Raw genomic sequence first — 14541 nt, forward strand, 5'->3', positions numbered from 1 at the left:
CCTGTTCATCTCCTCCATTAGCTTTCAATAACATCACTTTCTAGAGGTCCAAGAATGACCATGATATCTATCAACCTCAGCTGTAACCTTCTTATACCTACTTGAGAGACCTTTTAACTTCAGCAGAAGGTTTCCTACAGTTAGCACACTGTTAATTATAAAAATAGAGATATATATTTGTAGAGCTTATTGTTAAAACAGACGGGTACCATGTTTTGACTTATTATGTTTTTGCATAAGTAACTCTTTAGTGATGTGATGTTTTTCTCAATTTCACTGTATGCACCTGTAATGGCAGCAATCTGTGCGTATGGCACTGCTTTTATTTGTAATTTCTGTTCTTATTACCTCAATAAAAATATAATATAAAAAAAACTCACCAACACAATTATACTGATGTAGCAACCAATTAAAGGTACATGAAACCCAATTCTTTTCTTTCATGATTCAGATAGAGCATACACGGCCAATCAGCCGCTAGCAGGAGGCGTCAATCCGATCGGGATGATTGCAGTCCGCCACCTCAGAGGTAGTGGATGAGTTAAGGAGCAGCGGTCTTATGACTGCTGCTTTTTAACTTTTATTTCCGGCGAGCCTGAAGGCTCGAGCGGAAACAGCTGCATTCGCAGCATAGTAAATCTACCCCTAGGAGTGTGCACGTATCTGCAGCAGTATATGGCAGCAGTTTTGCAAGAATGTACTTTTTCCTGCCATGTAGTGTTCTAGACATGTGCACGCTACCTATCTAGATGTCTTTCCAAGAAAGAATAACAAATGTGATAATAAAATTAAATTGGAGACTTTTTTTAAATTGTATGCTCTGTCTGAATCACAGAAGAAAACTTTAGTTTTTCTGTCCCTGTAATGATCGCTGCAGTTTTTTCAGTATATCATAGGAATTTCTAATTTGGGGCTAGATTACGAGCGATATGGGGTATTTTTTTTTTTTGTGCATGGCGGAAATAGTGCACGTATTACGATTTAAAGCGCAATTGATTTTAACTTGTGTCGAGTTGGTGGGACTTTAGAGCTCTGGTTAACTGTTATGCGAGACAAAAAAGTGGCACAAAACACATCAAAAATACATTTAACAGAGGGCGGAGCTGGCCGCTGCTAAGATGGCAGCATAACTCCATAGCTCCGTAAACCAGCATGCACAATTAAGTAAAGAATAGCATATGAGCCTACATGTTTAATTAATTGGAGCCAGAAAACAGCAGCAGCAGAGTACAGAGCCTAAACTGGGGGCATTCTAAAGTAAAATCTTCACTACCTCTGCAAATACAGAAGGACCGTAACCAGAAGAGGCGGCAGGTGAGCGGGAAAGACCCTGTCATAATTGCGGCTGTAATCACTGACACCCTGCCCTACAGACACAACGGAGCCCAAAGTCTGAACCGGACATACCGGATGGGACTACTCAGTGCCGAGAGATTGAGGGATCAGCCTACAGACCGGGCACATTGCGGTGCGCACACAAAGTAAGTGCGATAACCCCAAAAAAACAAAAAAAACAAACACACACAGAACAACTCCAACTTAATGCCAGCATACGATCCGGGCAGACCCGGTAGGAGCGATAGTAGCCCCATACTCACCGGGCAGCTGAAATATGCAAAATTTTTGATAGCGGGCCTGCTGCAGCGATAATTAGCCCATACTATCAGTGGTAGCATGAAACTAGGCCTAATAGCTGTGACGCAGTAAAAATAAAGTAAAAGTAAAGCTACAGGGATTACATTAATCACATCAATCCACATTGAATAACAGAGACTGTATACAAATACGGTGGAAAGAAAAAGATAAAAGAGAGAGAAACTCCACTTAATCTCAAGTAACTACTTATAGAGTGTATTACAAATACAGCTGGGGAAAGGACACTGCTTTCTGGGATAAACGTTAAAGCTTTAAGCTCAAGAAGCATAAACTGCCTACAGATTGGTACTAAAAAAATAATACTAATCCTAACAGGGACATAAAAAAAATCATAAAATCTGCTGAGGAAGGGCCCCATAATGGCGTCTAAGAGACTAATGAAACCTCTAAAGGCCGCAAAACTTACACATTTGAAAGGCCCCAGTGTGGAATCCTTTTTTAACCCAGCAAGCCAACATTCCACTTCTATGGAGCAAGAGCAAATAGGGGGGACCTCACCAACCTTACATTCGCCCATTAGGGCTCAGAAAACGCCAGAAACCCTATCGCAGATACCTACATCTGTTTTGTCCTCTCTGGCCTCAAAACAGGACATAGCAGAGATAGTCAGGACATGCATGAGAGAGGAGATGGCGGATCTGAAACAGGAAATGCACACCATAGGGTTTCGGGTAGATACCCTAGAAGATTACACAAATAATATACAGGAAGAAGTGAATCAACTCCAGGAGACCTCAACCTCACACGCAGACCTAATAGAGTCTCTTCACGATAAAATAGAGGATCTCGAGAATAGGGGACGTAGGAAGAACCTACGCATCAGAGGTATCCCAGAGTCGGTACTACCAAAGGACCTTCCTACTTACCTTCCAGCACTGTTCGCCCACCTGAGAGGAGAATCATCGTCCAGGGAAATAAATTGGGACAGAGCGCATAGGGCCCTGAGGCCCAGACCATCAGATAAAGCTCCACCCAGAGACATAATAATTAAGTTTAAACAATTTTTGGAAAAAGAAGAAATTCTCAACCTGTCCCGTAGAAACCAACCAGTGAAATTCAGGGGTAATGTTCTCCAATTCTACGCTGATCTGTCACAACGGACACTGCAAAGAAGGAAGGAATTAGCGCCACTAACAGCCTTGCTTAGGAGCAAAAAAATATTATACAGATGGGGCTTCCCATTCCATTTATATGTCCTGCATGGAAATAGGAAACTTTCCTGCATCAAGACTTCGGAGATTCCAGACTTTTGTGCCGCTCTGGACCTGGATCCCCCTACAGATCTAGAAAGCAGAGATCCACAACCGATGCCACAAAGGAAGAAACGTCCCAAAGATATCAACAAAGGGCATAAAGGGCCCTATCCTAACGAGAACAGCTCCCCTATGAAACTGCAACCACCACAAACAAAAAGAATGGCTCAAACTCCCAGAGAGGCCACTTCAGACGAAGGATGAACGTGCCGAGATGCGTCTGGATGGGTAAAATATGAATACACACACAGACTCTAATTTTAAAAGTGACCACAAACTCTCTGGCATGACTATTAGCTGTACTTGGTAGTTATTACCTTAATTGTTCACAAGAGTTCTAAGCATAAAAGTTGAAAATATGTTACATTTAAAGTCACGTTACAGGCTCCATAAATATAATTATTTGCCTAATAACAATGGCCTAGATTTGGAGTTCGGCGGTAAAAGGGCTGTTAACGCTCCGCGGGCTTTTTTCTGGCCGCACCATAAATTTAACTCTGGTATCGAGAGTTTAAACAAATGCTGCGTTAGGCTCCAAAAAAGGAGCGTAGAGAATTTTTACCGCAAATGCAACTCTCGATACCAGAGTTGCTTACGGACGCGGCCGGCCTCAAAAACGTGCTTGTGCACGATGCTCCCATAGGAAACAATGGGGCTGTTTGAGCTGAAAAAAAACCTAACACCTGCAAAAAAGCAGCGTTCAGCTCCTAACGCAGCCCCATTGTTTCCTATGGGGAAACACTTCCTACGTCTGCACCTAACACTCTAACATGTACCCCGAGTCTAAACACCCCTAACCTTACACTTATTAACCCCTAATCTGCCGCCCCCGCTATCGCTGACACCTGCATATTTTTTTTAACCCCTAATCTGCCGCTCCGTAAACCGCCGCAACCTACGTTATCCCTATGTACCCCTAATCTGCTGACCTAACATCGCCGACCCCTATATTATATTTATTAACCCCTAATCTGCCCCCCCTCAACGTCGCCGACACCTGCCTACACTTATTAACTCCTAATCTGCCGAGCAGACCTGAGCGCTACTATAATAAAGTTATTAACCCCTAATCCGCCTCACTAACCCTATCATAAATAGTATTAACCCCTAATCTGCCCTCCCTAACATCGCCGACACCTACCTTCAATTATTAACCCCTAATCTGCCGAGCGGACCTCACCGCTACTATAATAAATGTATTAACCCCTAAAGCTAAGTCTAACCCTAATACTAACACCCCCCTAACTTAAATATAATTTACATCTAACGAAATTAATTAACTCTTATTAAATAAATGATTCCTATTTAAAGCTAAATACTTACCTGTAAAATAAATCCTAATATAGCTACAATATAAATTATAATTATATTATAGCTATTTTAGGATTAATATTTATTTTACAGGCAACTTTTTAATTATTTTAACCAGGTACAATAGCTATTAAATAGTTAAGAACTATTTAATAGTTACCTAGTTAAAATAATAACAAATTTACCTGTAAAATAAATCCTAACCTAAGATATAATTAAACCTAACACTACCCTATCAATAAATTAATTAAATAAACTACCTACAATTACCTACAATTAACCTAACACTACACTATCAATAAATTAATTAAACACAATTCCTACAAATAAATACAATTAAATAAACTAGCTAAAGTACAAAAAATAAAAAAGAACTAAGTTACAAAAAATAATAAAATATTTACAAACATAAGAAAAATATTACAACAATTTTAAACTAATTACACCTACTCTAAGCCCCCTAATAAAATAACAAAGCCCCCCAAAATAAAAAATTCCCTACCCTATTCTAAATTAAAAAAGTTACAAGCTCTTTTACCTTACCAGCCCTGAACAGGGCCCTTTGCGGGGCATGCCCCAAGGATTTCAGCTCTTTTGCCTGTAAAAAAAAACATACCATACCCCCCCCCAACATTACAACCCACCACCCACATACCCCTAATCTAACCCAAACCCCCCTTAAATAAACCTAACACTAAGCCCCTGAAGATCTTCCTACCTTGTCTTCACCATACCAGGTTCACCGATCCGTCCTGGCTCCAACATCTTCATCCAACCCAAGCGGGGGTTGGCGATCCATCATCCGGTGCTGAAGAGGTCCAGAAGAGGCTCCAAAGTCTTCCTCCTATCCGGCAAGAAGAGGACATCCGGACCGGCAAACATCTTCTCCAAGCGGCATCTTCAATCTTCTTCCATCCGGTGCGGAGCGGGTCCATCTTGAAGCAGGCGACGCGGATCCATCCTCTTCTTCCGTTGTCTCCCGACGAATGACGGTTCCTTTAAGGGACGTCATCCAAGATGGCGTCCCTCGAATTCCGATTGGCTGATAGGATTCTATCAGCCAATCGGAATTAAGGTAGGAATTTTCTGATTGGCTGATGGAATCAGCCAATCAGAATCAAGTTCAATCCGATTGGCTGATCCAATCAGCCAATCAGATTGAGCTCGCATTCTATTGGCTGATCGGAACAGCCAATAGAATGCGAGCTCAATCTGATTGGCTGATTGGATCAGCCAATCGGATTGAACTTGATTCTGATTGGCTGATTCCATCAGCCAATCAGAATATTCCTACCTTAATTCCGATTGGCTGATAGAATCCTATCAGCCAATCGGAATTCGAGGGACGCCATCTTGGATGACGTCCCTTAAAGGAACCGTCATTCGTCGGGAGACAACGGAAGAAGAGGATGGATCCGCGTCGCCTGCTTCAAGATGGACCCGCTCCGCACCGGATGGAAGAAGATTGAAGATGCCGCTTGGAGAAGATGTTTGCCGGTCCGGATGTCCTCTTCTTGCCGGATAGGAGGAAGACTTTGGAGCCTCTTCTGGACCTCTTCAGCACCGGATGATGGATCGCCAACCCCCGCTTGGGTTGGATGAAGATGTTGGAGCCAGGACGGATCGGTGAACCTGGTATGGTGAAGACAAGGTAGGAAGATGTTCAGGGGCTTAGTGTTAGGTTTATTTAAGGGGGGTTTGGGTTAGATTAGGGGTATGTGGGGGGTGGGTTGTAATGTTGGGGGGGGGTATGGTATGTTTTTTTTTACAGGAAATAGAGCTGAAATCCTTGGGGCATGCCCCGCAAAGGGCCCTGTTCAGGGCTGGTAAGGTAAAAGAGCTTGTAACTTTTTTAATTTAGAATAGGGTAGGGAATTTTTTATTTTGGGGGGCTTTGTTATTTTATTAGGGGGCTTAGAGTAGGTGTAATTAGTTTAAAATTGTTGTAATATTTTTCTTATGTTTGTAAATATTTTATTATTTTTTGTAACTTAGTTCTTTTTTATTTTTTGTACTTTAGCTAGTTTATTTAATTGTATTTATTTGTAGGAATTGTGTTTAATTAATTTATTGATAGTGTAGTGTTAGGTTAATTGTAGGTAATTGTAGGTAGTTTATTTAATTAATTTATTGATAGGGTAGTGTTAGGTTTAATTATATCTTAGGTTAGGATTTATTTTACAGGTAAATTTGTTATTATTTTAACTAGGTAACTATTAAATAGTTCTTAACTATTTAATAGCTATTGTACCTGGTTAAAAATAATTAAAAAGTTGCCTGTAAAATAAATATTAATCCTAAAATAGCTATAATATAATTATAATTTATATTGTAGCTATATTAGGATTTATTTTACAGGTAAGTATTTAGCTTTAAATAGGAATAAGTTATTTAATAAGAGTTAATTAATTTCGTTAGATGTAAATTATATTTAAGTTAGGGGGGTGTTAGTGTTAGGGTTAGACTTAGCTTTAGGGGTTAATCAATTTATTAGAATAGCGGTGAGCTCCGGTCGTCAGATTAGGGGTTAATAATTGAAGGTAGGTGTCGGCGATGTTAGGGAGGGCAGATTAGGGGTTAATACTATTTATGATAGGGTTAGTGAGGCGGGTTAGGGGTTAATAACTTTATTATAGTAGCGCTCAGGTCCGCTCGGCAGATTAGGGGTTAATAAGTGTAGGCAGGTGTCGGCGACGTTGAGGGGGGCAGATTGGGGGTTAATAAATATAATATAGGGGTCGGCGGTGTTAGGGGTAGCAGATTAGGGGTACATAGGGATAACGTAGGTGGCGGCGCTTTGCGGTCGGAAGATTAGGGGTTAATTATTTTAAGTAGCTGGCGGCGACGTTGTGGGGGGCAGGTTAGGGGTTAATAAATGTAATACAGGGGTCGGCGGGGTTAGGGGCAGCAGATTAGGGGTACATAAGTATAACGTAGGTGGCGGTCGGCAGATTAGGGGTTAAAAATTTTAATCGAGTGGCGGCGATGTGGGGGGAGCTCGGTTTAGGGGTACATAGGTAGTTTATGGGTGTTAGTGTACTTTAGGGTACAGTAGTTAAGAGCTTTATGAACCGGCGTTAGCCAGAAAGCTCTTAACTCCTGCTATTTTCAGGCGGCTGGAATTTTGTCGTTAGAGCTCTAACGCTCACTTCAGAAACGACTCTAAATACCAGCGTTAGAAAGATCCCATTGAAAAGATAGGATACACAAATGGCGTAGGGGGATCTGCGGTATGGAAAAGTCGCGGCTGAAAAGTGAGCGTTAGACCCTTTAATCACTGACTCCAAATACCAGCGGGCGGCCAAAACCAGCGTTAGGAGCCTCTAACGCTGGTTTTGACGGCTACCGCCGAACTCCAAATCTAGGCCAATGTATGCTATTATTGATATATGTTTAATGTTGGTTTACACCTCTTTGTTGAATAACAGTTAAATATAAGATCTATTGCTAGATATATAGGTAATACAATAAGCACTATATAGCAACTTTTAGTAAGGTGTAGATTGCATTTAACTAGTTTTCTGCAACGGACATAAGACGAAAGAAGCTATTGTTATTGTTTTGTTTTCGAAATTGTTTGTATCGTTATCTGAATATCTTTCTTTTGTTTTGTTTTTTCTCTTTTCATTTCTTTTTTTTTTATTTCGATTTGTACTCTAACTGCTGCGCTACCACATATAGTTAGAACTTAATACTACTCATAAGGGGTATAACAGCTACATCAGTTCTGATATAACCTACATTTCAGGAAGTTTAACATGAGTAAACAGATTACTCTTATCTCCCAAAACGCAAAGGGACTAAATTCCCGGCAGAAGAGGTCAATAGCTCTATTAGATTTGTATAGGAAAAAAGGGGATATAATATTCCTTCAAGAGACCCATTTTAAAAAAAGGAATGAGCCTAAGTACTTTGGGACTCGTTACACCCAGCACTATCATAGCTCCGCAGAAACTAAAAGATGTGGGGTTAGCATCCTGATACACAAAGACACTCCCTTTAAACATATACAGACCACATCAGATACAGAAGGTAGATTCCTTGGAGTATTTGGGCTCCTTTTTGGAAGCCCAGTAACCCTGATAAATATATATGCACCTAACGTACGGCAACTCCCATTCCTTAGAAAGACCTTTAATAAAATAATTGACTTCTCAAGAGGAGTGACATTCATAGGGGGGGACTTGAACACCACAATAGATCCCTACATGGATAGCTCACACGTTATAAAAAGAACTCCAAATAACATGACCAAATACTTAGGGAAATTGATGAGAGATCATAATTTATATGACGTCTGGAGGTTTGTAAATCCCTCCAAAAAAGACTACACTTTTTTCTCATCACCACACCACTCATATAGTCGAATAGACTACATCCTGACTAATCAAAAAGGTCTGACGACTGTACACAATTCAAGAATCACGCATACAACATGGTCAGACCACTCTGCAGTGATAACCCAACTCAAATGGCCTAATTCACCAACCCAATCTTTTAACTGGAGGCTAGACGAATCCCTACTAAATAACCCCATATACGTAGAAAAGTTGACTAGATCAATGAAAGAATACTTTACAATAAATACACAGGCAGAAAGCAACCCATTCATGGTATGGGAAGCACATAAATGCTTCATGAGGGGAGAGCTCATCAAATACAAATCACACATGAAACAAATATCTAGACAACACTATAAAGACTTATCAAACGCACTATCCCAAATAGAATTTAAACACAAACAAGACCCACATAATGAAACCCTATTGGGGGAACTACTAAAAGCTAGAGAAGCCTTGAGAGACCTATTAGCTAAAGAATATAATTTGATGACTCTAAAACTCAAACAACGGTACCACTACGAAAGCAACAGGAGTGGGAAGTTACTAGCGAGAGCTTTAAAATTAAAAAAGCTTAAGACATATATACATGAAATTAACACATTCAATAACCAAAAAGTAAAAACCACAACAGACATCTTATCTCAATTTGAAACATACTATTCGAAGCTTTACAATATAGAGAAGGAGGAAATACATAACACCACATTGCCCGACATGCAATCCTACCTAGCACAATGCCAACTACCCCAGCTATCAGCAGACCAAACCAAAGACCTAGAAAACCCAATAACAGCAGGAGAGATAGCGTTGGCCATTAAAAACCTAAACTCAGGGAAAAGCCCAGGCCCAGACGGCTACTCAGTACAATACTATAAAAAATTCTCCCCTATTCTATTACCACATTTACAAAAAATCTTTAATCAAATATCATCTAACACTACATTCCCACCCACTATGTTGGAAGCACACATTACCGTGCTACCCAAACCTGGGAAACCAGCAAATACCCCGTCAAACTTTCGACCCATATCTCTATTAAATGTAGACGTGAAGGTATATGCGAAGATCCTAGCCACAAGACTTAACAGATACCTACCTGAGCTGATACATTTAAACCAAGCCGGTTTTGTCCCGTTCCACGAGGCACGGGACAACACGGTGAAAACCATTGACCTTATTGAATATGTACACAACGAAAAGATACCTACGATATTCCTGGGTATCGACGCGGAGATAGCCTTTGACAGGCTGAACTGGATGTTCTTGAGACAAACACTTATTAGATTCGGCATAGGGCCGCACATGCTAGATAAGATCCTTGCACTATATAGTAACCCCTTGGCTAGGGTCAGGTTAAACGATTCTCTCTCAAATACCATTAATATTAGAAACGGTACCAGGCAGGGTTGCCCTCTATCCCCCATTTTGTTTGTATTGGCTATGGAAGTATTGGCTTCCAAAATTCGTCAAAACCCTGCTATTGAGGGCCTCAAAATCCAAGATACACACTATAAACTGTCACTTTATGCAGATGATATTTTATTGACATTGACTAATCCAATACCATCCCTTAAAGCATTACAACTGGAGTTTGACTTATATAGCTCCCACTCATATTTTAAAATCAATACAACTAAGTCTGAAGTCCTGGGGGTGTCAGTACCTGACGCTCTGCTACAATATATCAGTAGCCACTTCCTATTTTCTATCCAGAAAAATTCCCTGACATATTTAGGCATACAAGTCGCAAAAACTAAAGAAGAGCTCTTCTCATTGAACTACACGAAACTGCTTAAAGAGCTTCAGGCGGAGATTAACGGGTGGAAAAGTAAATACCTTTCTTGGCTTGGCAGAATACATGCCTTTAAAATGTCATTCTTACCTCGAATATTATATATCTTTCAAACAGTGCCTATCGCACTGCCGAAAACATATTTGAATAGAATCCAAGCTTATGTAAACTCATTTATCTGGCAGAACAAACTGCCGAGAGTCTCAAAGAAAATTTTATATAGAGATAGATGTAATGGAGGCCTGGGAGTGCCTAATCTGATGTGTTATAAACAAGCGTCCATGTTAACTAGAATTATAGACTGGTGTAAACATTCAGATAACAAGGAATGGATAAAACTGGAACATAATATAACTAATACAATTAGCCTGGGCAGCCTTTGCTGGCTCAGTAAACAACAGAGAAAGCTTGGTGGATCATCACCAAGCATAGTGACAGAAACATTTGAGGTATGGGACTCACTACTGCAAAACAAAAAAGATCTCTCATCTATTCCAGCCCCTTTAACACCTTTACTAACAAACGCTGAATCTCCGATAGGACATATCAAGATAGGGGAAAAGACCATGAACATACACTGCTGCGTGCCAATATACTCTAGTCTAGAAAACGGTAGATTATTAACTAGGACAGAACTGTCAGATAAAAATATACTCAAAGACCAGAATTGGTATGAACATTTACAACTATCACATTATATAGGTCATAACAAGAAAAGAGCAGACTTCCTCAGGCCACTCACCCCATTCGAGTCAATTTGCTACTCCTCGGGCACATCGAAAAAAGGGTTGTCACATTCGTACAAACTACTAATAGCAATGCACTCAAAACAGTTGCCGGCATATACTAAGACATGGGAGAGGGAACTACAGACGGAACTAACACCTGTAGAGTGGCAGACAGTCTTCCAGCAAATGGGAAAAGCCCCATCCTCCATGAATGCTACAGAAACTAATATAAAATTGCTTACCAGATGGTATCTAACACCCACAAGACTGGCTGGAATTTACCCAAACACTAGCAAACTATGTTGGAGAGGGTGTGAACAAGAGGGAAACCTATCACACATCTGGTGGGGGTGTCCCTTAATAACACCATACTGGACTGATATACGGCTAGAAATTGGGAAGGTAATAACAATCCAACTAGCATGTAACCCGTTTGTATTATTATTAAACAAGGTTCCTAAAATAAAATGTAAATTGAGAGCCACATTGCTCTATATTATGTTAAATTGCGCTAGGCAGTTGATACCTAGACTATGGAAAAGTACGAGGGTACCTACGGTACAAGAATGGAGAGAGCAGGTGTCCAGGGTGTTATCTCTGGAAAAATATCACTACCAGCACACTAACAGAATTGACGATTATCACTCTATAGTATTTCTATGGGAAGAATACCTGGGGACAACTCAAAATGTCTAGAACAGTTTAACCGTCTCAGACATGGATATAGATATGGGGGGGAGAAAAAAAGACATAATTAGGAGCAAGTAGCGCAGCAGCAAACTTCTTTACTAAAATTAATAAAATATCCTTTTCCTTTTTTCTTTTTTTTTTTTTTTTTGCTTTTATCTTGATTTGACTTAGCAAGGGATCATTGAAGATCAGTCCAATTGTTAACAATCTAGATTGTTCTGTAACATTGTTGATTGTCTTTTAAATATTGTTGCACTGAATCCCTGCTTTAATTTTGTTAATGTATTTGTTGAAAAATCAATAAAAACTTTAAAAAAAAAAAAAATACATTTAACAGTATAGTTACACTTTTATTTTAAAAAAAATTGCATTAAAAAGTTATAAGGACTCAAAGATATGAGGTCTCAGGTGTTAGAAAAAAAAGGCTGCAAAGGGCTTTAGCATAGAGATACAAACATATACATCATGTCTAAATATGTATATGTATGTATATACAGTATATATACATATATACTGTGTTTATATATATATATATATGTTTATATGTGTGTACATATGTATTTATGTATTTATGTGTATATATGTATTTACAGACATACTGTATATACACATATAAACACATAAATACACCGCCGCCCTCCACATCGTTAACACTAACAAAACCTATTAACCCCTAAACCGCCACCCCCACATCGCCAACACTAAATAAACCTATTAACCTCTAAACCACCGCCCCCCACATCATCAATACTAAATAAACCTTTTAACCTCTAAATCACCGCCCCCCCTACATCGCTGACACTAAATAAAGCTATTAACCGCTAAACCGCCGTCCCCCCCACATCGCCAACACTAACTAAACCTATTAACCTCTAAACCGCCACCCCCACATGTCAACTACTTAAATTAAACTATATTAACCCCTAAACCTAACACCCCCTAACTTTAACATAATTAAAATACACCTAAATTAAAGTTACAATTATTAACTAACTACCTATTTAAAAATAAATACAAGCTTACCTGTGAAATAAAAATAAAACCTAAGCTAGTTACAATATTACTATTTACTAACTACCTAGTTTAAATAAATACAAACTTACCTGTGAAATAAAAATAAAACCTACGCTTAAACTAAAAAAAAACAAGATTACTAAAAGTAATAAAACCTAAGGTTACTAAAAATAAAAAACTAACATTACAAAAAATATTAAAACTACAATTACAAAAAATAATAAAAACTAAAATTACAACAAAAAAAAACAACCATTACAAAAAATAACAAATGAAATTATCAAAAATAATAAAATGTATTCCTATTCTAATACCCTTGTTTTAAACCCCCCCCCCAAACATTACAACCTCCCCCCACAACCCATAAAATAAAAAAACCTAGCTAAAAAAACAACTAATCTACCCATTGCCCCGAAAAGGGCATTTGTATGGGCATTGCCCTTAAAAGGGCATTCAGCTCTTTTTCAGACCATTAAAAATAAAAAAAACCCTAATCTTAAAAAACACCCCCCAAAAAAACAAAAACACCTAACACTAACCCCAAAATCGGTACTCACAGTTGCTGAAGTCCGGCGAAAGATCTTCATCCCAGTGGCGAAATATCTTCAAACAGACGGCTCCATCTTCATCCATCGAGGGACCGGCATCTTCTATTTTCTTCATCCCAGCAGAGGCGGAGCGGTCGGAGGATGCGTGAAGGCGGAGGTCCAAGCAGAGGTCCAGGTGGAGGTCCAGGTGGAGTTCCATCGGTCTGATGTGGAGGAAGATTGAATGCAAGGTACCCCTTTTATATTGGGGTACCCTTGTATTTCTATTGGCTGAAAAATTGAAATCAGCCAATAGGATGAGAGCTGCTAAAATCCTATTGACTGAAAGCAATGCCCATACAAATGCCATTTTCATGACAATGGGTAGATTAGGTTTGTTTAGTTAGTTTTTTTTTTATTTTGTGGGTATTTTTAATGGGCTGAAAAAGAGCTGAATGGCAATGCCCATACAAATGCTCTTTTTGGGGCAATGGGTAGATTTGTTTTTTTTTATTTTGAGGATTAGGGGGTGTGGGGGTTTGTAATGTAAGGGGGTGTTTGTTTTAATTTTTTTGCAAAACAGCTGTTAATTTTAGGGCAATGCCCTACAAAAGGCCCTTTAAATGGATATTGGTAGTTTATTATAGATTAGTTGTTTTTTTTTAAATGGGGTGTTATTGGATAATTTAGTTTGTTATTTTTTTGTAATGGTAGCTTTTTTTATTTTTTGTAATTTTAGTGTTTATTATTTTTTGCAATTGTAGTTTTAATTTTTTGTAATGTTAGGTTTTTTTATTTTTATTAATCTTAGGTTTTATTATTTTTTAGTAATGTTCGTTTTTTTAGTTTAAGCTTAGGTTTTATTTTTATTTCACAGGTAAGTTTGTATTTATTTTTAAATAGGTAGTTAGTTAATTATTGTAACTTTAATTTAGGTGTATTTTAATTATGTTAAAGTTAGGGGGTGTTAGGTTTACGGGTTAATATAGTTTAATTTAGGTAGTTGCGATGTGGGGGGGGAGGCAGTTTAGAGGTTAATAGCTTTAGTTAGTGTTGGCAATGTGGGGGGCTGGTGATTTAGGGGTTAATAGGATTAGTTTAGTGTTGGTGATGTGGGGGGATGGTGGTTTAGGAGTTAATAGCTTTATTTAGTGTTGGCAATGTGGGGGGCGGCAGTTTAGAGGTTAATAGGCTTAGTTATTGTAGACGATGTGGGGGGACGTTGGT

This window comes from Bombina bombina, chromosome 3 (assembly GCF_027579735.1).
Source record: "Bombina bombina isolate aBomBom1 chromosome 3, aBomBom1.pri, whole genome shotgun sequence".
Taxonomy (NCBI): Eukaryota; Metazoa; Chordata; class Amphibia; order Anura; family Bombinatoridae; genus Bombina; species Bombina bombina.